At 43.2% G+C, this 25,205-nt stretch overlaps 1 long non-coding RNA gene across 1 annotated transcript in view; it reads left to right on the top strand.

The window, feature by feature from the left end:
- LOC129735715 (uncharacterized) overlaps positions 1–23,582 on the top strand; it is a 42,634-nt gene extending 19,052 nt beyond the window's left edge. The window contains exons 3-4 of the long non-coding RNA XR_008731541.1: positions 15,869–15,944; positions 18,854–23,582. This is a non-coding gene — a long non-coding RNA (uncharacterized LOC129735715). The remainder of the gene's footprint in view (positions 1–15,868; positions 15,945–18,853) is intronic.
- Positions 23,583–25,205: the final 1,623 nt, after the last annotated feature.

Genomic DNA, 25,205 nt, shown 5'->3' with positions numbered 1-25,205 from the left:
ACAAGTATGCCTTTCAATAAGAAATTTAGCCATTTGAGGCCTTGTGCAGAAGCATAGTGGTGTTCAGACTTTTTGCACTGTGACAATCTTTGCCCCTGCCCACCAACACCAAGAAGCCCCCAGCCTACATGGGTCTTCCCAAGGACAAGGTTATAGTCCAATAAACTGCATTTCTCCCAGGAAACCTCCCCTAGAAACTGTTCTAATCTTGCGGAGCTTACTTGCATCTCCATAAGGAAGGAGAAGAGCACCATCTTTCTGGTCTTCTTACCATTTGCTACTTTTCTTAGCTCTGTAACAAGATTGGTCCTAGTTGCACACCTTTGTGGCATGCCATGTGGCCAGCAAAGATTCCCACCAGGGCCATCACTTGTTCTGGCATATGTAAACAGAGAATGCTAAATCCAAGCCCCTGTATCCCTGAATGTCTGCAAATCAAGTTGAGAGGAAACCAGAACCAAAGAAGTCTGGCACTTGTCTAAAGCCATGGAAATACTTTCACAAGGAGCATGCCTCATACTGCAGCTGTGCCTCCCTTTACATTATAAACCAGCTTAGACCTTTCCCAAAAGCCTGAGTGATTCCTGCAAGGTGTGGCTGAGAGGGTGAAGATGTGAGGTATGAAAAGACAGGAGGAGCTACTGAGGTGGGACAGCAGCTCTGAGCAGACCTCTTGCAAAGAAACCACACTTCCAAATCTGAAGCAAGACCTGGGCAAGAGCTTCTCATCGATGTTGGCAGGAGCTGCTTCTGCTGTTATCCCTGGCTTGGAGCATCTACCCATAACAGTGACTGAAAGAGTCATTGTTTCTCACAAAGATGTTCAACCATGTACCAGCTGGTGGCCACCAGGTTTGGTGGAGCTGGGGCACAACACTGCTCAGAAGCGACTCTGGCCTATTTCTTGGCCTGTGGTCCTTTGAACAAATCTGGGATTAAACTTCTCATTGAGAAGAGGATTTGAACTGCTATCTGAGGGATGACAGCTGGTTCTCCACCCCTCTCCAATGCACAAATGTCCCATTAAAGGAGCTGTGTTGGAGGGAGTAATGAATTGGTATAATGCAGTTATCTGCTTGTCAGGTTTCTTTAAGCTCATTTCCTTCCAGTGTATAAGTAGAGAGAGACAAAATTGCTATTTGAAATGTTATTTTGCAGTGTTATTCTGCAATTCAGTACTTTTTTTCTCCTTCACTGTCCTAATTACATTGCTACTTTGACTGCTTCAAGTTTATAGATTATTTTAATCATGTTGACTTGCTAGTTTATGGGTTTGAGTTCTTCTTTGTTCTTCTCTTTGGAGAATAAGAACTACAGTAACTCCTTTTCTTACTGCAAAATAAGTCTGTCTATATCTCTGTTTAGATGGAAAGGCTTTTATTGCTTTTATTTATTTTTTCACAATTATTTGGGTGTAGAGATAATCCCCAGAGACAATATGTCCAATTCTTCCTCCAATATTTCCTCATTTTTATCAATCAGTTTCTCACCAGCCACTGAATATACATCAGAATTCCCTGGGGCATTTTTTTAAATTATCTTCAAGAAATAAGAGCCAGCCCCTTCATATAGAAATCCAGGTATCTTGTTAAAGATAAGGACACTTCTCAAAGGAATCATTTCCTTATTTATTTTAGGTGGAAAATGAGACAAACACAAGGGGAGAAAAAACCCAACAAAAACCCAATAGTTAATTTCTCCAGTCTTCCTATTGTAACCTACATAGCTGAGGTCGGGCCTTTTCTGTGCTTGTGAAGGAGGAGGTAGATGGATGGTGATGCAAAAGTGGTGGTGCACACAGGGTAGCAAGCCAGGTAGTATGTGTAGGACAGACAGGATTTTTGGCTACAAATGGAGGATGCCAGTGCTTAACTTCCAGGTTCATTTATGGATTGCCCTAGTGAATCTGCAAGCTGCTTTTTGTTTCTACACCGTCGGTTTTGGAGGTGTAGCCATGGGTGTTTTCAGGTTATTGCTGGAGACCTATGTAGCAGGGAGACCAAGGCTGTGTTTGCATGTAGGTGAACCATGGTCCAGGGTTATTCTCGGAGCAGGTTCAGGGATTCAGTGTTTCCAGCTGAGATGTTTTGGAAGGGCGACAAACTTTCACAGGCTGGCCCTGGATCTGTGCCCAGAAATGGGGCCGGGTGGACGTCAGCAGTTTTGGTTCAAGGAGGAAGGTCGTGTGAAACTGCATCTTGGATCTGCCTGCCCTTGCACTCGCTGTCATTTGTGGCCAACCCCAATGACCTGGAGTGAAGGACAGAGTTTTGCCCGCACAGTGCCCAAGATTTACATCCTCTGCTGGGATCCTGCTCCTGTAGGAAGACCTACTGCTTAGTGGGGTGTATGGTCACTTACCCCCACAGAGTATAGGTTGACCTGTTCTTGGGGGACATCCTTTGATGTGTACCTCTCTGGTGCGTAGGGGCTTTCAGGCTGGTCTTGCACAACTCTCTCCTTCCCCAGGAAGATCTCTGCTCCTCAAGTTTCACAGCACTGTATATGAGTGCCTGCCAGGTTGATTCCTATTTTCACCTGTTTCCCAGAGCCTGTTTTCTTAACCAGTAGGTTTCACTGCTAACCCAGCAGCCACAGGCTCCTTTCTCTCCTTTACTGGGTATTATTGATTATGGTTCAGAGTGCTTAATGGATGAAGAAAGGCACAGCAGCTGCAGTATGTATTCCATGAGTAGCAAACAGGGGATGCTCTGCTGAGGGTGCAAGGCTTGTTGCACATGTTCAAGAGGAGAGACATAGGAAGTGTGCAGACATCCACCATCCCTGGGCAAGTTCTGGATACCCAGCAGTGCAGAGACCTGCCTTTCTCTGAGATGAAGACAGCAAGCTGACAAAAATCATCTCTTTCCACCATGATAGCTATTTTTCTGTTTTATTAACTCACTACCCCCAGTTTATTGCCCAGTAAAAGGGAGCGTGCTCTCCTTTTCCTCTTTTAATGAGCCAAATTAGTTTTATTTGCCAAATAAACCTTTTCAATGAAAATATAAACTATCTTTGACATAGATTTCCACCCCCAGTGTTTGATCTATGATCCAATAAAAAATATGAAAACCTTTAATCAACATGAAAAGGAAAGGCATATGCTTTTTCTTTAAATAAGTCATGGAGGAATTTCTCCCTTATGCGTCTGCCTAATGTACTAGTCAGTCATGTCTGTTCAGGCAACGTATAACAGAAGGAGTATGAAGAAGGCATCCGGTATTGTTATTTTTGCAGTGTAACTGAAGACGTTTGGCATGTTGTTTTGGGAATGAAGAAGGGGAGACAATGTGTGAGGTTGATCTGAATCTATAATGCAGGCATCTCTCCCCAGGTTGTTTTGCTTGCCATTGCAGTCAACAGTGCTTGGACAAGTCTGAGCATTGGGCTGGAAGTATGGTGATATCTAGCTGTGGGAGGTGGACCTCAGACCCTGGAGATAGGGGCTGTTGTCCCAGTGTGCTTAACAGCAGTCAGCCTACTGCTCAACATCAGTCAGCCACAGCCCCAGGGATAGCAGACACTACAGGCTGCTTTTCTTGGAGCAGGGTATTTGAATGGGTGGGGGCTATTGTGCCTTTATTAGCTTCTCAGCCCTCTACTGAGCTTGAACTTCTTTTAAATGGACCACTGATCTGCTCATAGGAGATGGTAGAGAGGACACTACTTATATCCGTGTTTTGTGAACTCTCTGGCTTCTAGTGTGGTACCACATTTCTACCAAGACTGTGTGGTGTGTTATATGTTACACAGGGTGGGCTGCAGTAATAGTATGGTGATAAGATGCTTTATCCAGAGTTCCCCAGTGCACCCTAGTAAACTGTCAGTTTTAGGGGTTCCTCCACTCTACCGTGTCTATCCTCTCCTGATTCTTCAAAGTTGTCTTTGAAACAGAAGAACAGAGATAACTTTAGAGGTACTGAACATTAGAGGTACTGAACCTGCGTGATGGCACAGAAGAAAAGTAAACCCAACTGTGCTGTAATGGGGAGGACTGAGACCATGTAGAATGGCACTGCTCGGAGACCTGGTGCTGGCCATGTGTCCAGTCCAACTGGCTGGGAGGGGTAAGCAGGGAGTAAAAGGGAGGCCCTGGTAGGTAGCATGGCATGTATTGCTCAGGGTTAGTAGAGAAACTACTCCTTCAGAATCTTCTGACAGAGTTTAAAAAACCAGCAAGCAAAATAAGAAGTTTCCCAGCAGCGATGGAGATGAGGGGACCAGAAATAACAACATGATTTGCTGTTGTATTTTCGAGCACTAACCTTTCATCAGAAAAGGACGGAGCTAGAGACTTAGAGGTAGAAGTCCAAGGCTCATCTCTGAGTTGCCCCAGCCCACTCCTACATGTGTGGAAACAGCTGTGGGGTGGCCATTGCAGCATGGCAGAAACAGAGGGACATGGTAAATGAGAACTCAAAAACTGCTGCATGGGTCCCATCCAGTGGCTATCTAACCACAACGCCCAGGTCCACCCCATAGGAAAATTTATTTACAAAGTCTTATTGCCTGATTTTACCCACACAGCTTTCAGAAACTCCCAGCTTGGAAGGAGGAGAGAGGGAACCACTGACTGTGTATGTCCCTGTCTCCCCTTCTCCTGTGTCATGTCTTTTGGGTGACAGCCTAATGCACAGTGCCACAGATCGCGTGGCCATGACACTTTGGCATTGAGCAGGGAGATCTGAAGCCTTAAGGGATAGGCAGGGGGACTGGAGTCTTTCTCTACTTTTTAAGTCCCTGCTGTGCCACCCTGGAGTATAAGGGACACTTTGGTCCCCAGGAGCATCCTACGGACCAGGGACAATGAGTAACCACACAGCTGCAGCAGAAAAGGGCTTTTGGGTCCAGCAAGCCTAGCTCTGCAGGGAAGAAAATACTATCTTAATGTGGAGTAGGTACATACTGCCTCATGGGAACAGGAGTTTGATGTTCATCCAGAAGTCAAAACATGTTCCAGAGCCTCATAACTCCATTGTACCTACCAGAAGACAGAGGGAATAGCTGGTAACTGTTGTCCTGCCCAGGCCCTGTCTGAGACATGCTGGTATGCTCTAACTGGAGGAGCCTATCAAATAAGTATTCACTAACCTGCACCCAGAGGTTTTGCTGCTGCTGTATTAACTATTCCCAGCTCTGACTCATGAGTAACTTAATGATCTCTTTGTGTTTTTAATTGCAAGTATTCCCTTCATAATTTGTTGGACCTCCTGTGTCATAGTCCATGGCTATGACCTGTATGACCCTAAGTGCAGAATCACTTAGATGAGGAGGAAGGCTTTAGTATCAAATTGGCCTGAATGTGTTTGAGGTTGGATGGAAGTAGCTCCTGCCTCTCTCACACTCCAGTGTATACCCAAAGCTTTTTAGATGTAAGGAGTCCTATTGCATGTGCTGTGGTAGGTGAAATTTAAGTAACAGACTTTGCTCACAGGCCTTTGCATACTGGCAAAAGTGCTCCAGCATTGAAACAATGGATTGCCGTCTAGAGAAGTGCAATCTTCAGAGGTGACCTCCACACTTCTAGCACTGATGTACATTAATCTGCTTAAACATGGCATTTTCACTTGGCTTTATGGGGTCCTGGTAAGTTGTTCACTGGAGGAGGTGGGGGCCAGAGAGAGAAAAGGGAAGAAAGGGGGATTTAGATTTGCTGAAGAGATGCTTTTTCTGCAAACTGGAAAGTTCAGATCTCTGGGAACTGTCCCCTCTTTGAGCCATTTTGATGAAAAAATTTTAACTGCTTTTGTTCTTTCTGCTTGGAAGTTTAGTATGTACTATAAGCTTCTGGGCCACAAAAGATGCATAGGCACTCAGAGAAACTGTCAGCCACAAACCCCTGGAGCTCCAGCTCCTGCCCCTCTGAGCTCCCAGCAGTCCCTTTCCTTGCCACAGTTTCCCTCAGTATACGATGGAGATAATAATTCTTTTCTGAGGATTTTTCACCTGTCATTAAAGTGGATTTTGGCATCAATCCAGTCACGGAATTGATAATTTTTCACCTATGTTATAAGACAAAATTATTTCCAGCAGAAGGGGTTCATTCACCTGCTAGTACACTTGAAAGATTTCTTGCTGCCAGGAACTGTCTTGTCCTGGGACAAAGAAATCCAGCAATACTGGGCCTTTGATTTCAAGCTGGTTTTTTTCATGCCCTCAGCCAGCACTCCCTCAAGTTCACCTTAACCTCCAGCATAACAGATGGGTCTGGAAATGACCTGCTTTTTAGGTCACTAATGCCCATTTGATGCTGACTCTGCAAACCATGTGTTCTCACTTTCTGAGATAAAAGGGGAACGGGGTTTTTATGCTCTGACTTCTCCCCTGCTGTGTTATGAGGCCATGCTTGGTATCCTGAGTTGCTCTGTGAAACAAGGAAGTGAAAGCAATTGCTTCAGCCATATGCTGGAGACCTGCTCACCCTTCTGAATCTCAGAGACAGTCTGCAAACCCTTCACTACAAGCTCCTGACACTCCATCAGTGTCTTCGTCTGCAGTTATTTCTGCCATGTCAGAGCTCTGAATGCTGCCACACGATCAGAAGTGTAGTGTTTTAAGCATATTTTTGCTGGTGAGAATATAGTAGAGGATTTGGTTTTATATTTTATATGAAGGTACACTGGTTCTTTGGGTAATAATCTTGCTTAAAAAAAGCAAGGTTGAAAGAGGAAATGGTATATCAACTGACAACCCAGCTTATGGAGATTTCTTTCTCTACTTTGTGAAATAACTCGTTAATATCTACATATTTCTCTGTAAGAATCTGATCAGTAATCAGTTCCTCAGAACCTTCACAAAAGTACCTTTCCATAGTTCTTGAACAGTGTGAGTAATGTTTAATGTAGGTTTTAAAACATTTTTCAACCTTTGTGACCCAGAACTGTGTATGGGATTACAGTACAGAGGTTAAAACCCCTCCTTAGTCCTGCTTACTTCTTCATGCACCTAAGGATTTATTTAGACGTGGAAGATTGCTCTGATCTCAAAATCCTTTGCAGAGACTCTGCTTTCCCAAACACAGCCCCTCTGCTATAGACAGCCCAAATCCCTGTGTCCTTGTCCTCCCTGTATGAGTAAACAGAGTGATTTTGAAAAAAAATCAAATGTACTAAAATATGTACTTGGCCTTCCTGAGGCTAAATAGATGAATTGACTGAGAGGGGTGGCAGGAAGGGAGAGGAGCACCCACCGCTCCTTACCACTGCCTACCCTGGCATGCCCCCAGTTTGTGACCCCTGACTGCTGCACCTGAGGACCCTACTGATGGCCATGCAAGAGGAGGGACATGAGCTTGTACCTTAGTGTATGTCACCCAGACATGGATGCAGGGCTGTGTGCAGCACTGGGGGACATCTTGTGTTGAGCACAGCCCAGTTCAGGACGGACCTGCTCTTTGGGAAGGTGATGCTGGTCTCCAGAAGAGCTCATCAGGGTGGGTTTTGCTTACTGAGATCTGTCTTCACACTAGTGTCACTTCTGCTGGCAGAAAATTCAGTGAGTGATGCAGAATTGTCACAGAAACTGGCACAAACAGCAGCACTGCATCACTCTTTTATACCTGAGGGACAATTAATAAAAAAAAACATTGTAGAAAGAATTCTCAGTCATTGTGCAGGAGGTGTGCAGTGTGACACCATTTAATCTCCCTGCTCCTGACGGGTACTACACGGTGGTGTTGTCACAGAGAGAAGGCAATTATGACTCTAGCAAGAAATTATGTTTAATAGTTCTTATAACATTCAGGAGGTTTACAGATGTGTTTTTAGGCAGCTGTAGCAGACACAAGGAGCTTGAGGCTGAACATGTGCTAAGTCAGGTACAAACGCAGCACTGATGATAGGAAATAGGAAGGAAATGACCATAAAGACGAGGTGAGCAAGACTGGGCAATGCCAATTTTAGATGATAGAGGTTCCACCTCACTTAGGAAAGGAGAAGAGACAAGTTATCTGAGATGCTGCTACAGCTAAGGAAGATCTTTGTTCTGCAAAACTGTGATAAAATCTGACATCAAAGTTTCCTGTGACTCTGGTCCAGTCATGCAAGTCTGTCTTCAAATAAATATATTATTTCCTGCTTTAACCTTATCAACAGATCAAGATAATTCATATTTTATGCCATATCTAAGGGTGCGTGAGTCCTTTGAACAGGGCTGTTGGTACCTGATTGATTCTCTGGTAAGTGAGAGAGATACCACACTTTGTGGTGTCTAAAGGGTACCAAGATGCATGTCCACCTGAGTTCTGTAGCAGGGTTTGATATGTAATGTCAGAGAAAGAAATGTCTTTTCCTAACTTGCAACAGTTGAACTCCATTTACTCATTGAAGTAGTGAGGCTCATATCTAACTGTCAATCCTACCAGCCTGGAAAAAGTTTCTAGGTTTACGGGTGTCACTATCTTTTCCAGATGTTTGTGTTTGTACAGCATGTCCCACCAAACGTCCGTGTCATTGGCATCCCTTTGATCCTTTGTAGGTCAGCAGCTTGCTGCCCTGATGATCTCTTGGGATACCTCAGGGAAAACTCTCTGTGCTCTTGCTCCAGAAGCACAGATCCTCTATCCACTCTGTGTCAACGTGTAGCTGTGTGAAGTCTGTAAGGCATGGTTAAGGGGTCCCCTTTCTGTCCCGTGAAGGGCAGGGGTGTTTGTCTCCCCCATTCCACTACGCACCTACAACATTATTCAGAACATGCAGCACTCTTCAAAATGCAGTGTTAGATTCCTGCTTAATCATTTCAGGAAGATTCATTTTTGGAGGGTTATACAAACTCTATTTAAATTAGAAATCACATCCACTTTTCATGCCTGAGGATTCCTAATAAGAACAACGAGAGCTCCCAGGCACAAATAAAGGCGCGAGTGAATTTCTCATCATGAAATTACCACTGAGGTTATTATTGACTAGCTTTTGTTTTTCCTGATCATTAATGTTGTTCTGCTTCTTTGGACGGCTTATTGGCAAGAAGCACGGATAGCGTCCTATGCGGCAAACACATGCAAAAGGCAATATAAATGTAAAATGAGTTAAGTGAGATGCTATTATTTAATGCAGACTTGCAAGCTTAAAATGTCAGGTAGGAATTTTGCTCAGAGAAACAATAACTGACCCAAAAGGATGGATTTGTTTACCAGCTGCATTGTACCTCATGAGGTCATTTACATTGACGCTGGGTATGATTCCTTTTTGGAAACATTTTACGTTATTCTTTCGCTAGTGCAAATGACAGCACAAAAGTAGGATTCATTTGCCAAACACAAATGCCCAGTGCTATCTGAGATGCCTGATGGCATCCAAAAATCTCTATATATGCCAGATATAAATAGCACAGGACTTACGAGTGACTGACCTCTTCCTGGATCGAAGGCATTAGAGTGAGTCATCCTCTGGGCTCAGCTGGCACTGTGGAAGGACTGGATTTTATGGGCTTCTAGTGCCATTTGACATAGCCCATGGTACCCAAACTCTTTGCATGAGGTTAGTAGGGAGAACAGAGGCCGTACAGGAGAGCTGTGCCTAGCTGAAGCTGTAGTTGAAGCCAGATAGGATTGGCTAGTGTGTCTAAAATGGCACTAGAGACCTCTGTCTAAACAACTGAGTGCAGCTCATAGTGTCAGTTGATTTTAATGGGAGCTCATACACTTATACACAGGTATATGCCAACACCTGCACATGGATATCCTAAACCTGAGTGCTACCCGTGATGTCAGGTGACTGGGAAGACTCTAGGTTTTCTGTTATTCCAGGCTGGTTTTGATAGATCCCAATCCAAAATCATATGCAGTCATCAAGGGTCTGTTCACGTGGCTAGTTCAGCCTGCGTGTGGGTCCAACCTCAGCCACTATTTACATTGCTTTCGTGAATGCTGAAATGCAAATGGGTCTCATGTGTGTAGAGGATTATGAGAGGTCTAAGTGCCCATTCATGCAGCATGGGCAGATGCAGCCTGGGCCAAGTGCAGCCCGTGGGGAGGTATCTGAACTTGGCTTTTTGTAATCATGATGAGTCTTCTTTGGGCCTGGGCTACATTCAGTCTAGCCACCTCCGGTATGGACCTGGCCAGATCATGCTCATGATCAGACCTACTCTTCATCTTGCACTTTGCATTGACTCTTCTGGACCTTGGTATCAGGGCTGTAAACAGGCTTAAACCTCTCCCAGTTCCATTATTGGGTAAATCTCCATCAGGACTGGAGTTTGTAAGTGGGACTGCATGGGAGGCTGGAGGAAGAAAACTTTTTTCATGAAACAAACAGGTGAAACTTTCAGGCTTTAGCTACACATTAGTTTAGGTATTAGGTGATAACTGTAGCTAAAAGGTAGCCCTTAAGGAAGTTCTCATTAATCATTTGCCCTGCTAGTGCTAAGCACACGTGCTATCTGTCTATACCCAGGACAGATTGCTCTTGCACAGTTTGGCCACCATTCACAGTAATTTGATAAGAAAGAGAAAAGCTTATTTATCTCAGTTAGTGACAATGACATGCAAATTAGAGGAATTCTCCTCATTCACCCCACTCAGAGACACTTGAGTGTTTTCCTCACAATTACTTGCAAATAGCTTATCCAATTAAGAAGCAGAGCTGAAAATAAACCTCTTCTCCTCTCCTTAAACTCTCTCTTGGTTCCTTCTGTGTGGTACCAGAGATAAGTGAGGAACTTTCACCTTACAAGAGCCTTCTGGGTCAGCAGCATTAACTTCATATTACAGAGGCAGATCTGAAGGGCACAGAGAGATCAAGCAACTTTCTCAGAGCTGTACCGTAGAGGGAATGGGAGGTGGCATGAAGACCTGAACCTGCTCTTCAGAAAGCTGGCATTGTGTGTCAAATCAGCAGAAGGATTTTTGCTTCCTTTGTAATTTGCAAAGTAGTGACAACAAGCTTCTCTGCGTGGATGATTGGAAATTCCTGGAGGTGGCAGGGGCAGAAACCAAGATTTCCCCTATTCCTTCTTGTTTGAAAGGAAAATCAGTGTCAGTGCTATAGACTGTATAGTGATACACTAAGCTGTTCTAGTGCTGTCCTACTCATTTAGCACATATATCAGGGCCAGAGTTCCACTGTTCATTGAGCATGCAATAGACAGGAATGCAGTGCAAATGATAGCAGCATGCTTCTCTAACCTTGTCTAACCCCGTTTGACCATACATGAAAAAAATCTACATAGTTGTTTCTTTGACACACCAGTGCTTTGTAAACCCCTGAGCCACTTGCTGCGCCCTGTGGTTGCAAGAAATTCAAATGCTGGCACAGAGCACTCTACCCTTCAGTGTTGCATGCAGGGTGTCTAAGTCCCCTGAGTACGCCTCGCCTCTTCCTGAAAGAGCACAGATGCAAGGGGACTCCAGACTTCGGGTGCGCTCTGTTGTTCAAGGGTAGAAACCTTCCTGCTCCTACCTGCAGCATACCGGACACTATATATGGCTGTGAGTTGAAAACTGTGGATATTTCACACATCACTGGAGAGCTGGAACTGTGCCAGAGATAGTCCACAGGCAGGACAGGATGCAACAGAGTGGCATCAGGGTGGCATTGGCCGGGCTACATGACAGAGTCCCAGAAGCCAACTGGAGAGGTTGGGTTGTCCGTCCTCTCTGCTTATCTCCTACAGTGATCAAGAAGATGTCAGATACCTTAGGAGGTCTTGGTGGTTCGGCACCGCTGCAGGGCTAGGGATGGAACACTAGAACCATTTCTGGGCTGCGTGGGGAGCAGGTGAAGCCTGGCAGCAATGGCTGTGCCTGTTCTAACAATGCCTGAGCACAACTATTGTCTACGAGGGCATATACCATCAAGTCTCTTTTTCTATTTGTGGCTCCCTGGGTTCATGCCATGTGTCTGAAAGTCACTTTCCCAGAATAGGTTAACAAATACGAAAAGCCAAATGCCCTTCTGCTTGTGGAATGGGAAGAAAAGCACAACAACTTCTCCTTCCCTTTTCCTCAATATTCAGTGCAAGAACAGATGTGGTATAGTATATAATTCCACAGGAATGCAACGGTAATTTTGCAGGAACTAACACCCACTCGTTATACCATCTACTAGAGACAAGAAAGGATCCTTCTAGCTGGTTTTAGCAGACAACTGGCCCCCCTGTTTTCACTTGTCTTCCTGATAGCAGGATCCCTTACCACTTTTGTGTGTGCAGTTAAAGATGAAAACAGCATCTAGCATTTTTTGGCATGAGCTGGGTGAATAGATGCAGAAGAGCTATGGCAAGGCAGGATGTTCTTGGAGCTGAAGTTTTTCTTGGACATCAGCCCAGGATTTTTTGGAACAGGAGCCAGTTTTACTGAAAGGTTCATGAACTCTCGAGGACTGGGCCCAAATTTCCTCTGTCAAAGCTCCACACAGCTCTACTGGAACAGACTAGAGCATAGCATAGCTGTAACCATTCCAGGAGAAATTTTGGCCCTGAAGAATTCAGCTTTGCAGTATTTGGCCATCATTTCTGCAGGTGAGGTAGGGTGTTGGCATGCTGGGGAAAGGGGCTGGCTGCAGTGCTGGGTTGTAACTGGGAACTGGGTGCTTTACAGTGGGACTGTGTTGAGTGGAAATAATACGCTCAAGATAGAGAACTGAAAAGGTCTGGGGTTTTCATCACATTATCTCCTCTGTTTTCTCAACCGTTTACTGCTATTCTTTCATCCCTTTCCCTGTTTGTCTCATTGGTTATGCCCACTACTCCTCCATGGTGATCAGGACTTGTCTCCTCCAGAGGAGAGCAATTGCTTTCACACTGCACTGGGCTTTGCACTGTGGAGGATGCAAAGCCAGCTGGGACACTGAACACACTGTAAGGAAGAGCTGGACCTGGTGAAATCTCATCTACATTGCTCACTGAGCAAGACTTCTAGATTAAAATCTGCCTATGGCAAACCAGGTATGTTTTTGGAGAAGACTGACTAGTTTATTGCAAAATAGCCTGCAACTGAACTTCTGTTTGTGCATCTGAGAATGTTCAGGGACCAGAGTCCTGGAGGTGACTGGGAAGCTGAGTTATATGATGGTAGGGACATATCCAGTGAGAGCTGAGTCCAAAGGTCACAGCATAACACTCTTGACTGTCATAAGGTTGCTCCAGGGCTGACTTGAAAAGACAAAGTACAAACCAAATTGCCTTTCTTTTCTTCTGGCTGAAAGCACACCGCTTTCATTGAGTACCCTCTCTGTTATGGTGTCCTCCTCACATTCCCAGTTCTAGTTGCAATTCCCAGTGTACAGCTACGTTGCCTGTCACCCTTCAGGTTTAACCTGAAAGCCAACATCCATTGCACAGAGGCACTAAAGCCCCTGGATGGGTTGCATTTGCCTGGGGAAGAAGCAAGGACCATCCCAGGGATCCTATCACAAGCTGATGTGCCATCACTAATATACATTAAGATCCTTGTGGAGATGCCCCTGGTGGCCAGGGACAGAGGACTGACCAGACAGGGTCAGCTAATTGATTTTAACAGTAGCCCATAGAACATACCTTGAGATGCTATAGGGTAGTCCTGCCATCATGGGATAATCTGTCAGCGAGGAGGTGTTCCTCTCGACCTCTGTTAGTTGAAGGTTACCACATGCCCTGAAGCATGAACATTTCTCAGCCTTGACAAAGCTCTAGAGACTCTGCTTTGAATTATAAATAACAGAAGCCTGGATTTTCTTATTTCTCATGTAGAATGGGTTTCCAAAAAGGCCTAAGGCACTCCGGTATATTGGCAGATCTGTAGTGTGTTCAATTGCAGGTGAATCAGTAATGGATACAGCTGTACAAGCTTTGTGAGGTTTGGACATCATAGCCAAAAGTCTTGTACCAATCAGACTCGTATTACCACTTCTCTGGATATATTTCTTCTTGGATTCCTAAGGTATTTTTTTCCCATGCTCTGTTAATTGCCAAATGGAGGAAATTAAGTTACACCATTCCGGGGAATAATAACCTCACTGCTTGATTTCCATCATATGTAATATACTTTATAATTTAGGCACATGCTGAAGTTCTTTGCCAAATTATAGCTTTTCTGAGCAGAGAAAGTGCAGTTTTCTGCACTTTTGCTATAATATGCCTCCTTGCTGGTAATGCTGCTTTGACAAATGTGCCTTTCTGCTTTCACTGATTTGATTGATTTTACGCCCAAGTTCTAACTGTGTTGGAAGAAATTGCTCATTCTGGTAATAATTTTGATAAGATTATCAAGGAATTTTCTTCCAACAGAGTAACATTTTTAGGCAACTCTATATGATCTATGGTCCTAGGCTGCCTGGACCCCCACCTTACTGGAGGGCAGTGGAATTTAAATAATCTATATTGTGTGTGGATGTAGTTGCTATAGAGCTGCCAGTAAATACTAATCCTGCTATCCCAGCCTTCTTTTCTTTCTGGGGAATAAAGAGATTTTTCTTAAATATATTACACCTTCCCCATGTTAATTCTGTGTTAATCATGTAAGCCATTATATTTTGAACACATGACTCAATGCTTTGCTACGCTGGTATCTAAATGAAAGAGTCATTTATCAAAAAACCGTGGTTTTGGGAGAGATAGCTTTCTCATTTAAATTAGGATTATCCTATTGTTTGACAGATCCCATTAAGACCATCTACTGAACCCAATCAAAGACCTTCGTAACAATGTGAAATGGTAATAGTAAGGCAAGGTTCTGTTTTCCTGACTCAGCCAAGGGGATATAATTAAATGACCATCAAAACTTATTTTAAGAGTGCTGTCAAATAATGTGGCCTATTTTGCTTTTACAGGCTCAGTTGATTCCATTCTCCTGTGTCCCAAAGTTTCAGTGTAAATGTTAGTATCTTAATTGAAAACAAAACTGGTTTTTGTCAGTAGTTTCCCCAGCCCTTTATACACCTTCTGCCTGATGCCAGCTTTTACGGGTTTTGGTTTTGCCTTTTTTTTGTTGTTGTTGTTGTTTGGTTTGGTTTGGTTTGGTTTTTGTCCCTTCAGGGAATTCCTCAGCACTACTAACTCCAGACATTGACAACACTGTAAGGGACTGCATTCTTGGGAAAGATTTGGAGTAATTTGGTTGCTCAGAGAAGTCAGTTCTTCCCTGGCTGCAGCCTGGTGCCAGGCTTTATAAAATCCTCTACGTGATACCGACGGCTCCAGCTCACCTGCCGCACATCTCTGAGCACTGAGCATGTGGGTAACTTGTCCACCATCTCTGTCTTGGATATATCCCTTTTCCTGCTATGTATTTCTCCACGTATGCTTTGAATAGAGCTTTCAGCCAACTCTTACCATGTGTATATTTTCATTCTGTATTGGCTGGTGTCATTCTTTCTTCCTCAATCAACTCTTCTATCAAAAGCTGGTACATGTTGCATTAGATGATTTCTCAAGGCCATCTTCTTTAGCTTTTTTCTCTGTGACTTTTTTTATCTCAACATTCATGCCTATGTCCACGTTTGTGCAGTATCTAGAGTACCACCCTGGCCTTCATCTCTCCTCTTTGCTTGTGTGGAACAAGCACCACCTGATGGCTGTGTTAGTCCCCTAGGAATTATATTCCGTGTAGGACAGCGACCTTTGCTTGTTTGGTCTTCTTAATGGAAGTTGGATGTACACCTTCAGTGTTACCAATTATTAGTTTAGTTGGTCCTTTCTCAGAGTGAGAAGATGTAGATATTTTCTTTGACTGTTTAGTCAAGTTAGGCTTTCCAAAAATTTACATTAAAATGGTCTACTGCTGAAGGAGAATGCTATTTAATAAAATAATTTAATTCTATCTTTTGCTGTCAGTGGTATCTTGCTTGGCATTTCTACCATGGCTCCATAGAGAGAAAACTTAATGACTCATACAAGGAAACTGTGAATTACATATTGCAAGTATAAATTTTTGCCAATCTTTTTTGAGGTGGGGAAAACACTTTGGAGAAAATGACGCAGCTGGCTGCATTACCATGGGGTGTCCTAGCACCCCATTGCAAACGGTGAGTTAGAGGAAGGCATTTGCCTTCCCTTCAGGGACAAAGTGAGCAAATCCAGTAAACCCAGCCCCAGTCTCCTCTTGTCTCTGACCATTTCTAATGTGAGGAAGTGGCTCCAGTACTGATGCTTGGACATCAGTTTAGCCCTTGGTGCTGGGATTCTATTTCATCCCTAAGGTTTTTGTTCTGCAGCGCAGTGAGGCCATTAATAAACAAATCAGTAAAAGCACCATGAAATCACTCTAGCAACATTTGAAATGGAGACTAAACCCCGCTTTGGTAGACAACAAGACTTCTGAGGCAGGTACGTTGGCAGCTGGGTGCTTCCCAGGCATGAAGGGTTTTTTTTCCCAGGCATTTTAGGTGGTTGCAGTCACCAACCTTGCTGCTGATAGTACTGGGGGAGAGGAGCAAGTTGGGGGCCAGATGCGAGCTCCAAAGTGTTAGCTCAGAGGCTCCACTGCAATGGTGGCTGCAATGCTGGCAGCACGTCTCTGTCCTCCTCCCCACCACCAGGCCCTCGAGCTCTGGCAAATTAAAAGGAAAACAGCAAGATGGGCGAAAAGGGGAGAGAAACCTCTTCACTGCTCTGAGGGCAAACATGGGTATTGGAAAATGCTCCCGTCGGCGCTTCCACTAGGGTCAAGCTGTAGAAGCATTTCATTACTACTTCCGCAGAGCATTTGCTCTGCAGTTGTTTTTTTCCAAGATTTTTCCAGAGCAGATACTTGGGAAGTGTTAATCCCGGTCTCCACCAATACCCTGTACCTGCTTGTTGCCTCTGCTGCTTAGCTTCCATCAGGGAGCTCTGCTCTGGCAAGACCTGTCGTACATATGAGGGAGCCTATAATTTCCGGGGGGGGGTCTGCAGTCCCCTGTTTGAAAGGATCGAAAGGTTCCTAGCTGAGCAGGAGAGGGCAGCAAAACATAGAGATTGAGAGAGCGAAGAGGAGATCCCCTAGCAGAGCTCGCAGGCGTTTAACAGTTTCAGGAAGGGTGCACTGGTGTGCAGTAGGATTTGAGGTTGTCCAGTGCTGTGCAAGGGGATGTTACTGCAGACCACAGTCTCTGGGGTGGGGAGTCTGCTAAAGCTCACACTCAGAGCGGTCCTGAGGAGAGACGTGATCTGCACCAGGCTGAAGAGATAGTCTTGCTCCTTAGAGGATCGTCAGATATGTGGAATACTTGATGCCCTGTGGAGAAGGATGTGTAAGAGCCAACTGACTCAGAAAACAGCAGTATTTTCAATGAGAAATGTGAATATAGGGCCTTGGAGAAGGGGGTTCCTCTCTTCTTTCTTGCCCCATGACATGCAGCCAAAAGCTTCCAAACTGCTGATAAAGGGGAGAAGATAAGGACAAAAGTTTCAACAAAGACAGACAAAGATCTTGGCAACAGTGAAAACAAACACAGTTCATATGACAATCGGAGTGGAACAAATCAGGAGTGTTGAGGAATGCAGTTACTGTGGCAACCTGGTAATAATAGATAACAGCTGTACAGAGGTGGAAATAAAAGAGAGAATAAGGAAAGCATCTAGAAATGCAAATATGTTAGTCCAAATCCGGAGTACTAAAAACCTTGTCAGAGCATGAAAACTGAAGCTATGCAACAGCATCGTTATGCTGCTGGTGTTTCATTTGGCAGAAGTATGGCCAGAGACAACCACTCCTGAATAAAACAGCAGAGTTTTCATGTGTGGTCTGTATGAAGAATATTAAGAGTTAAGTGGGGAGAAATGGTTATAAATCTGAAAGCACAGGAAGGATTGAATGGATACCAAAGCATCCTGAAATCACATCCCAGAGCATCAGAAAGCACCAAATGGGCTACGCAGCATAGGAGGGGGGCTTACTGCACAGGAACAGTGGTAGAAATTAACAGGGGGATTCCCAGAGCTGTGATCATATATGTTACAGCATGGGACAGTGTTAGGTAAGACCTGGCTTTGAGATTAGAATGTTAGTTGTTAGACTTCCAGGTGGAGACTTAGACTGCGTCACCTGGCTTCTAGGAATCAGGCATCACAGGCAAGCCTTCAGCAAAGATCCTGTTCCCACTACACTGACTGTACAGATCTTCTCGAGCTCTCATTTCTGAGATTTGTTTGGACCAAACGCTAACATGAGAGACCACTGGGGGGGAGACCGGTGGAGGTACACTGCCACCATCCACTAACCCCATGAATACGCTGTTCAGAACCAGGCTGCTCAACCCTCTGGAGATATTTCTAGATTTCCTATGCAAGGATTAATGTGAAAATTAACATTATTGCTGCCATGGTTTTCCATCCCATTGGAGTCAAAAAATGGCTGCTGTGGACTGCAGAGAAATAGTACCTGATTTTCCCAGCAAGGAGGCCTGATGACTTATTCCACTGCAAGGGGAAGGTTGTACAATGAGGCCCTGTAGACCAGCAGGAAAAAGGACTGCCATGGCCAGGCAGTGGGCAAATTAATTGTCCTGGCAGCTGAATGTGATTAGACACTATTAGTGCAGCACATTAGTTTTGATGGTAAATAAATGTTCCCTTCTGTGGGAAAAGCTGCCATTTTGAAAATTGCTTTTGCTGCAAAATGAAACTTTAGTGAAATAAAAAAAAAAGCCATCAAACCCATCAGTGACAGTACAAACATTATGTAGTGAAGTAATCAATACTATTCAGAGAAAGTATGAAATATACTAATTTTCTTTCATCTCAGCATATTTTCAGATGGCCAAAGGAACTGCTACTATAATAGGTAAATATATAAACACACTATTGGAAGGATCACTATATAAAATCAGGGTGAAATAAAACAGAGTAAGAAAGTCAAAACAAAACCTTTCTGCTTTACTAAAAGAAAACATTTCAATATCAGCGTGAAAAAAGAAAGTTAAAACGACCCCTGTTTCTCCAATTTTCCCACCAGATATTTCACTGAAATGAACATGTTCCAGCACAATGTCTCTGTTTCCACAGAATATCATTTACAGTTGGAAGATTGTTGTGTGACAAATGTTCCCAGCTTACTGTAAAAATGGCACACAAAAGGTGGCATCTTTGTGGCCAACAGAGTTGGACAACTGGGGAGTCCTGGCAGCTTTCCCAGCTCAGCTGCCCATGATGCTTAATCCTGCCTCTTGGGATCAAGAACCTTTGTGAACAGCTTTTCCATCACTTATCAGCAAAGATGATGAGACACTAAAGCTATTCTCTGATTTATCAGGCTTGGTGGAATCCTGCCTTCCCTGACTTATGTCAGCTCAATTCAGCTGCAGCCCTGCTCTGAAGTTTCCAACATGTAATGTGTTGGGTTTTTTTCTTTTTAGTTTAGGCAACTTTGCCACCAGAGTTAATTCAAAGAAGGAACATGTTTAGTGAAGTGGGGAATTTCTGCTGTGGTTGATACTGTTTTCCTGACATACTCATTTGAAATTCAGCTAACATACTCTTCTGCAGCATTTGCAAGCAGGGAGGGAAGGACTGCCATTTCAGCAACAGTAATATGTAAGTGCTATCATTATTAATAACAATCTATATTTCAATACTGCTTGGAGGCCTCAAATGAGATTAGTGGCTCATTATGTTAAGCTATATGTAAATACACAGGCACAGAGTGTTTTGTAAAGTAGCCCTTATCTAGACCAACAAGATAAAATAAGGGAGAGCAAGAGGAATTTTTATAACTTTTAATTTAAAGAAGGGGAAAAATTTACCTTTGGTATGATTATGAATAAAACTGGCCAAAAGGGACAACTACATTTTGTCGCTTTCAGGCCAAAGTGATCAGGTTTTTTTGTGAGTTTGGTGTAAAGGGTTTCAAGAATATTACCTTAGGATAATGTCACATACCCACCTGCATCTTACCACTGAAATCAGCTAGAAAACAAGCTATTCATTGAAATTCATATGAGTAACATATAACTGAATGTTATTTGAATATGTTATATGAATGTTATATGTTATATGAATAACTGAAATGGTTAGTTGATGTCTCAGGACACAATTTCTAGGGTACCATTTCCTCTAGATATCTCTGAGGTGGAATCACAGAATCCTGCTTACTTTTATGGAACAGCAAAAGAAAAAATGTTAATACAGCAAACAAAGAAGGAACCAGCATTGAGTGTCTTTTTTTTTTTTTTTTTTTTTTTTTAACCCTAGCACAAAATTATCCAGGATAACTTGTGTGCATTCTCCTCCAACCATAGCCAATATAAGCGCCAAACAGCATGAAGTGTTTGAAATTTCTGTGAGGAATAGTCCCATCAGTTAGATTCTTGCAAGTTCAGCCTGCAGCATAGTCAGAGTCTCCGCATGTTTTTGTGTATGCAGCACAAAATACTGCAAAGAAAATGTCCAGAGAACAAACCAAACACATCCTCACATTCCCACTTATTCAACTCGCACTGTGACCCTACATGCATAAGGTTCAATTTACATGTTGACTTTCTGGAGCGAGATCTGTGTCCAGGGGTGCCTGGGAAGTTCTATATCAAATCCTTTATTGAATTCCTGTCTTTTATCCCTTCTGTCTTTGTGCATGGTACTTGAATCTATCTAAAATAAAGCCCTTTGGAGGTAGGGGAATTTCAGACATCAGTATGTCTCCTAACCATGCAGGTTCTTGGGAGTTGTACTATTTTGGTTCCTTTGCTCTAGGAAATGTGAGTTCTTTTTCCTAGAGAAATAAGCGAAGTATAAACTGCTGTGGTCTCAGAGGACATCGCTAGTTTTCATTGATGGCCTTCTGTTCTTTGCGTCCCAGCAAGCCTGGGTTTTATGTGCCATAAGGACCTGATTTGGAAAGGAGAACTGAGCATCCTGAAAAGTGGAGGTAGGATAAACCTTTGTTGAAAGCCAGTTCACTCCATGACAAGGATAAATCAACCCTGTTGGTCCAAAAAGCCATTAGATGAATAGGTGAAATTTTTAGGCATGTAAAGCGAGAGAAATTCCTTAAGTGACTGTCTTTAGTGTCATTCATTAGAGCCGTTTCCTGCAAAAATTAATCTCTCTGGAGCTTTTCCTCTGCTTAGGGAGAAATAACCTCTCTGCAAGGAGGAAGAGCTTCTACATTCATATTTGGAACATGTTTTATCTTGACCAAAATAATAACATCACCACCAGCCAATTCCCCTTTACCCCTCAGCTCCAGCAACAGCAAAAAGTGCAAACTGAAATGGCCAACTCTTAACTATTTTCCCCCTATTTTAATGTTGCCTAAGTCTCAGGTTTAAAGCTCAAGGCAAGCAGTACCCCAAGACATGCAGGAGACAGATGGAGGTGAATGCGCAGAGACTGGGGTTTGCATGTGTCGAGGCAGTGTTGCATAGATCCACCCTCCTTTGGCAGACTCCCTTCTGCTGTTGAAGGCTGCAGACCCACCTCCAGCTCAAGGAAAGCCCTTCAGCTGCATTTACTTGACTTACCAAGCCCTATCAGGTGCCTTGACAGCCAGACACCTGCCTTTCCAGTGTTTGCAAACATGCCAGAACTGATAATTGCATCCCCTCTGAAGTCTTCCATAAAGGGTGGGTATGGGCAGTTCATTATTAGTTTCTGCAGTGTCTTAGAGTAATTTCTATGCTGTTCATGTCATTAAAGATCACTCAAGGCTTCTTAGCAAGAGGGAGAATCGATCAGGGCTAGAGCTGAGCTGCTCCTGCTATGGGAGAAGAGGAGCAAGAAGAGCATTGCTCAGCAGGGTGGAGATTTGTGCTGGAAAGCCCTGAACAGCTGGACCTGATGCCCCACTATAGCAGTGGGAGATTGTAACCTATTCTGGGGAACTACCACAACTCTGAGCACTCTCTCAATCATAGCAGATACCCTGTTTTCCACAGAAAGAGGCAGCAGAGCTGTGGCAATGTCACAGGAGGTGTGTGGGGACACAACCCTTGTTTGGCTGTTGTGAAGGAGGTGGAGATGAAAAGTAGGGGCTTGGAAGGCAGAGGAGGACAAAGTTGCCGCAACCCGTATTATTCCTTTCCTTAGATAAACTCTCAGAAGCCATGTTTTGAGTGTGTACCCAGCAAATGAAACCAATTGTTCTCATCTTTCAAAAAACACTGTTTAAAAAATGCAGAAGTTTTAAGCTGTCAAGGGATGATTGATGCTTACAGGAAAAAGGAATCAAACTGGCAGGATAGGTTGTTCATCCTGGACCCAGGATGAAGGCAAATATCATTAAACCATTCATAAACTGGTAGTTCTGCAAGCAACCAAAAGGCATGGTGCAGGTAAGTCAGTTGGCTTCCTTTTATTTTTGCAAAAGCAAGAAAATGTCTTGCTAAAAACCCAGCAAAATCCAGCTTCGTGTTCTGATGCTTTTTCTTTAATAAATGAGTGCTGATATTTTGTTTTCTGCTGGGCTTCGGGATCAGTGCAGAAAGAAAAGTTAATTTAACTATCTGGGACAAAATAACAAATATATTCCTTAACAAACAAAATAAAATATTCAAGCTTATGGCTAGTAGCAATGGTTCAAGAGGGCTTGAATCCTGGTATAGTCTCTAGAGACAAAATTTTTCTGAAGAAACAAAAAATAGCAACAGGCAAGAATTTCCTCTCTACAGACAAACAACACTCAATCAGTTTTAGTAGATAAAATGTTTTCTTAACTCCTATGGCATTTCACAATTGATGAACGTTTCCAAAATAGAGATAGTTAAAATATTATCTCTTTCCCACAAGTCTTTTTGGCTTATATTGTCACTTTGTTACCGTTGTGACCTAGGCAGTTTAAATTTATAATCTCACCTCTCCACCATCTATGCCTGAGATGACTAATTAACGTGGCTGCCATGTGTAATTGCAGTAATGGATATCTCTTACTCTCACATTGTGTTTTGATGTATTTTGCTATCATTTTGAACCAGGGATCCAAAAGAAGACAAATACCATCGTGGTAGCCAGTGTTTTCATTCAGCTGAAGAACAGGCATAAATGATCTCAGAGTATCTTAGCTCTGTCTGTTAATTAGAACCATAGGAATGATGCAGGATGCTTTTCTACCAGGTCATCTCTTCAAAATTATTTGTGATTATTAAAGGCATGATGATGGCTTTATATGTAGGAAGATGGTTGGAAAAGAGATGACCAGAATCTTGCTGTATTTTTCCCTTAACTTGTCTTCAAGGAAATGAACACAAACCCAGCATTTTCTCTCGATATTTCTCTGAAGTAATAACTCCAAAGTTATTGTAGATAAAAAAGTTACAAAGTGCATTTTGGTGTTAAAACTCAGGTACCAATGCCTGGAGAATTAAGTTTCCTCCAAGAACATGTTTTCAGTTACATCAAACACAGAGCTTTTCCCAAGTCCATGGCGATTACAGCCACCAAAAGCAGGACTCTTCAGCAGCAATCAATGTGTGCAAAAACCCTCTGGCACAAGGATTTCAGCACAGACTCCCGGCAAGAGATGTTGTGTCTTGCACACCTTATTTCATATATTATACTTCAGATTACTTCAAATTCTTTTGGAAACGTTGAACTTGTAGAAAAAAAAAAAGAAAGCCATAGTGTGCCAAAAGGAAAAATGAATCCTCCATATCTCAATGGTAGAGAGTTTTGTTCTCAACTGCAAGAGAGGGAAGTTTGGCAGGGACCCCAGGCATCAGTCTGAGTGCTGAGTTGTTAATGAGAAAAAACAAGTCGACCAATGATGTTCACCTACCTGAAGATAATCTGGCAGTCCAGGAAAAAATTGGATATTTATTAAAAAGAAAGAAAAGGGGGGGGGGGGAAACGAAGCATTCGGCTAACTGAATGCTATGAAAGCATTTAATCTGACAGTCCTGGAGACGGTGCCTGTATTTCCATAGTGAAAGATTCCACCACACCGTTTTGCAAATTTATCTCCATGCTTTCCAGAGGGGATGTTGGATCTTTATTGACTACGGCCTGTTTTTTCTCATTGCTGAAGGAAAGACAGCCGGATCAAGAGGTAAAAGCATGTCTGGCTTTGTGAGAAAAGCAGACATCCAGGGGAAACAAGCTTTTGTGCTGTAAAGCTATTATGCAGTAGCAAGCTGATGTCTGCTGCAATTACTCATGGAGGAAGTCCTTGATGCATAAGCCCTGTTACTTTACACACTTTTTAATTTCACTTACTGTCATACTGATCACCCGCAGTACTTCACCAGTGCTTTCAACATCTGGTCCTTGCCTGAACCCTATCAGCTATACCAACCACTCTGTTACTGGAGACACTGCAGAGCGCCTGCCTTACTTCTCCTTCAGTCTTCTCTTTTCCATCTTTTCCATCATTTTGACACAACCACAGCCTCTACAAGCTTGGCTTAGCCATCAAACTCAATGATCCTTATAGACCCCTTCCAGCTTGAGATATTCTATGATTCTATCATCTAAGGTGCCTTTCCTTTTCTGATATGCAGTGTGCTTTCTTAATGTCTTCAAAGACCATGTATTGTGCTTGCAATTTCCCAGCAGTGAAGCTACCAAGGAGAAAGACAAAATACTGAAACTGCGTTCTCTTTCCTTTTTATCCAGTCTTCCTCCTTGAGTGGCTCTTAGGCTTGTCTTCAAGCAGATCTGAGGTCAGGATTCAGTGGTAGCAAATCACAACTACCTAAATGTGGTCGTACTGGAGAAGAATAAAGGATGGGAGCTTCTGATATATGACGACAGGCTGAGAGAGCTGGGCCTGTGCAGCTTGGAGAAGAGAAGGCTTGGGGGGGTCTTACACATGCGTATAAATACCTGATGTGGGGAGGTGAAGAAGACAAAGACAGATGCTTCTCAGTGGTGTCCAGTGTCAGGACAAGACAAAACAGGCAGAACCCAAAATAGAGGAAATTTCATTTAAACATAATAAAATACCTTTTTTATTATTGTGAGGTTGGTCAAACAGTGGAACAATTTCTCAGAGAGGCTGTGTGTCTCCCTCCTTGGAGAAATTAAAAACTCAGCTAAGCAAACTGCTCTAGCTGACCCTGTTTTGATCAGAGGGTTGGAGCAGAGGTTTCCCTGCTAACCTCAACAATTCTGTGATCTTCCCATAAAAACCTCCCAAATTATTTTAAAGCAGAGACTCTTGAAACCGGAAGATTAAAGCAGGTAAATGAAAAAAGGGAGACTGTTAAAACTAAGGTTTCATCTAATACTCTTTAATTACTAAAAGCTTTATTCCTTCTCTTTTTCTTCCTTAGACATTAAATGGGTTAGGACCATAGTAATGTAACAGTACTCTTGATATTCCCTTGTGTACAGCAAATACAAGGTACCTCACCTTCAGAGATAAATGATCTATGGCT

The sequence above is a fragment of the Falco cherrug genome, chromosome 3, assembly GCF_023634085.1.
Source record: "Falco cherrug isolate bFalChe1 chromosome 3, bFalChe1.pri, whole genome shotgun sequence".
In the NCBI taxonomy this organism is placed as follows: Eukaryota; Metazoa; Chordata; class Aves; order Falconiformes; family Falconidae; genus Falco; species Falco cherrug.
Note: the sequence above shows the minus strand (reverse complement) of the source record. Positions and strands in the feature narration are given on the sequence as shown.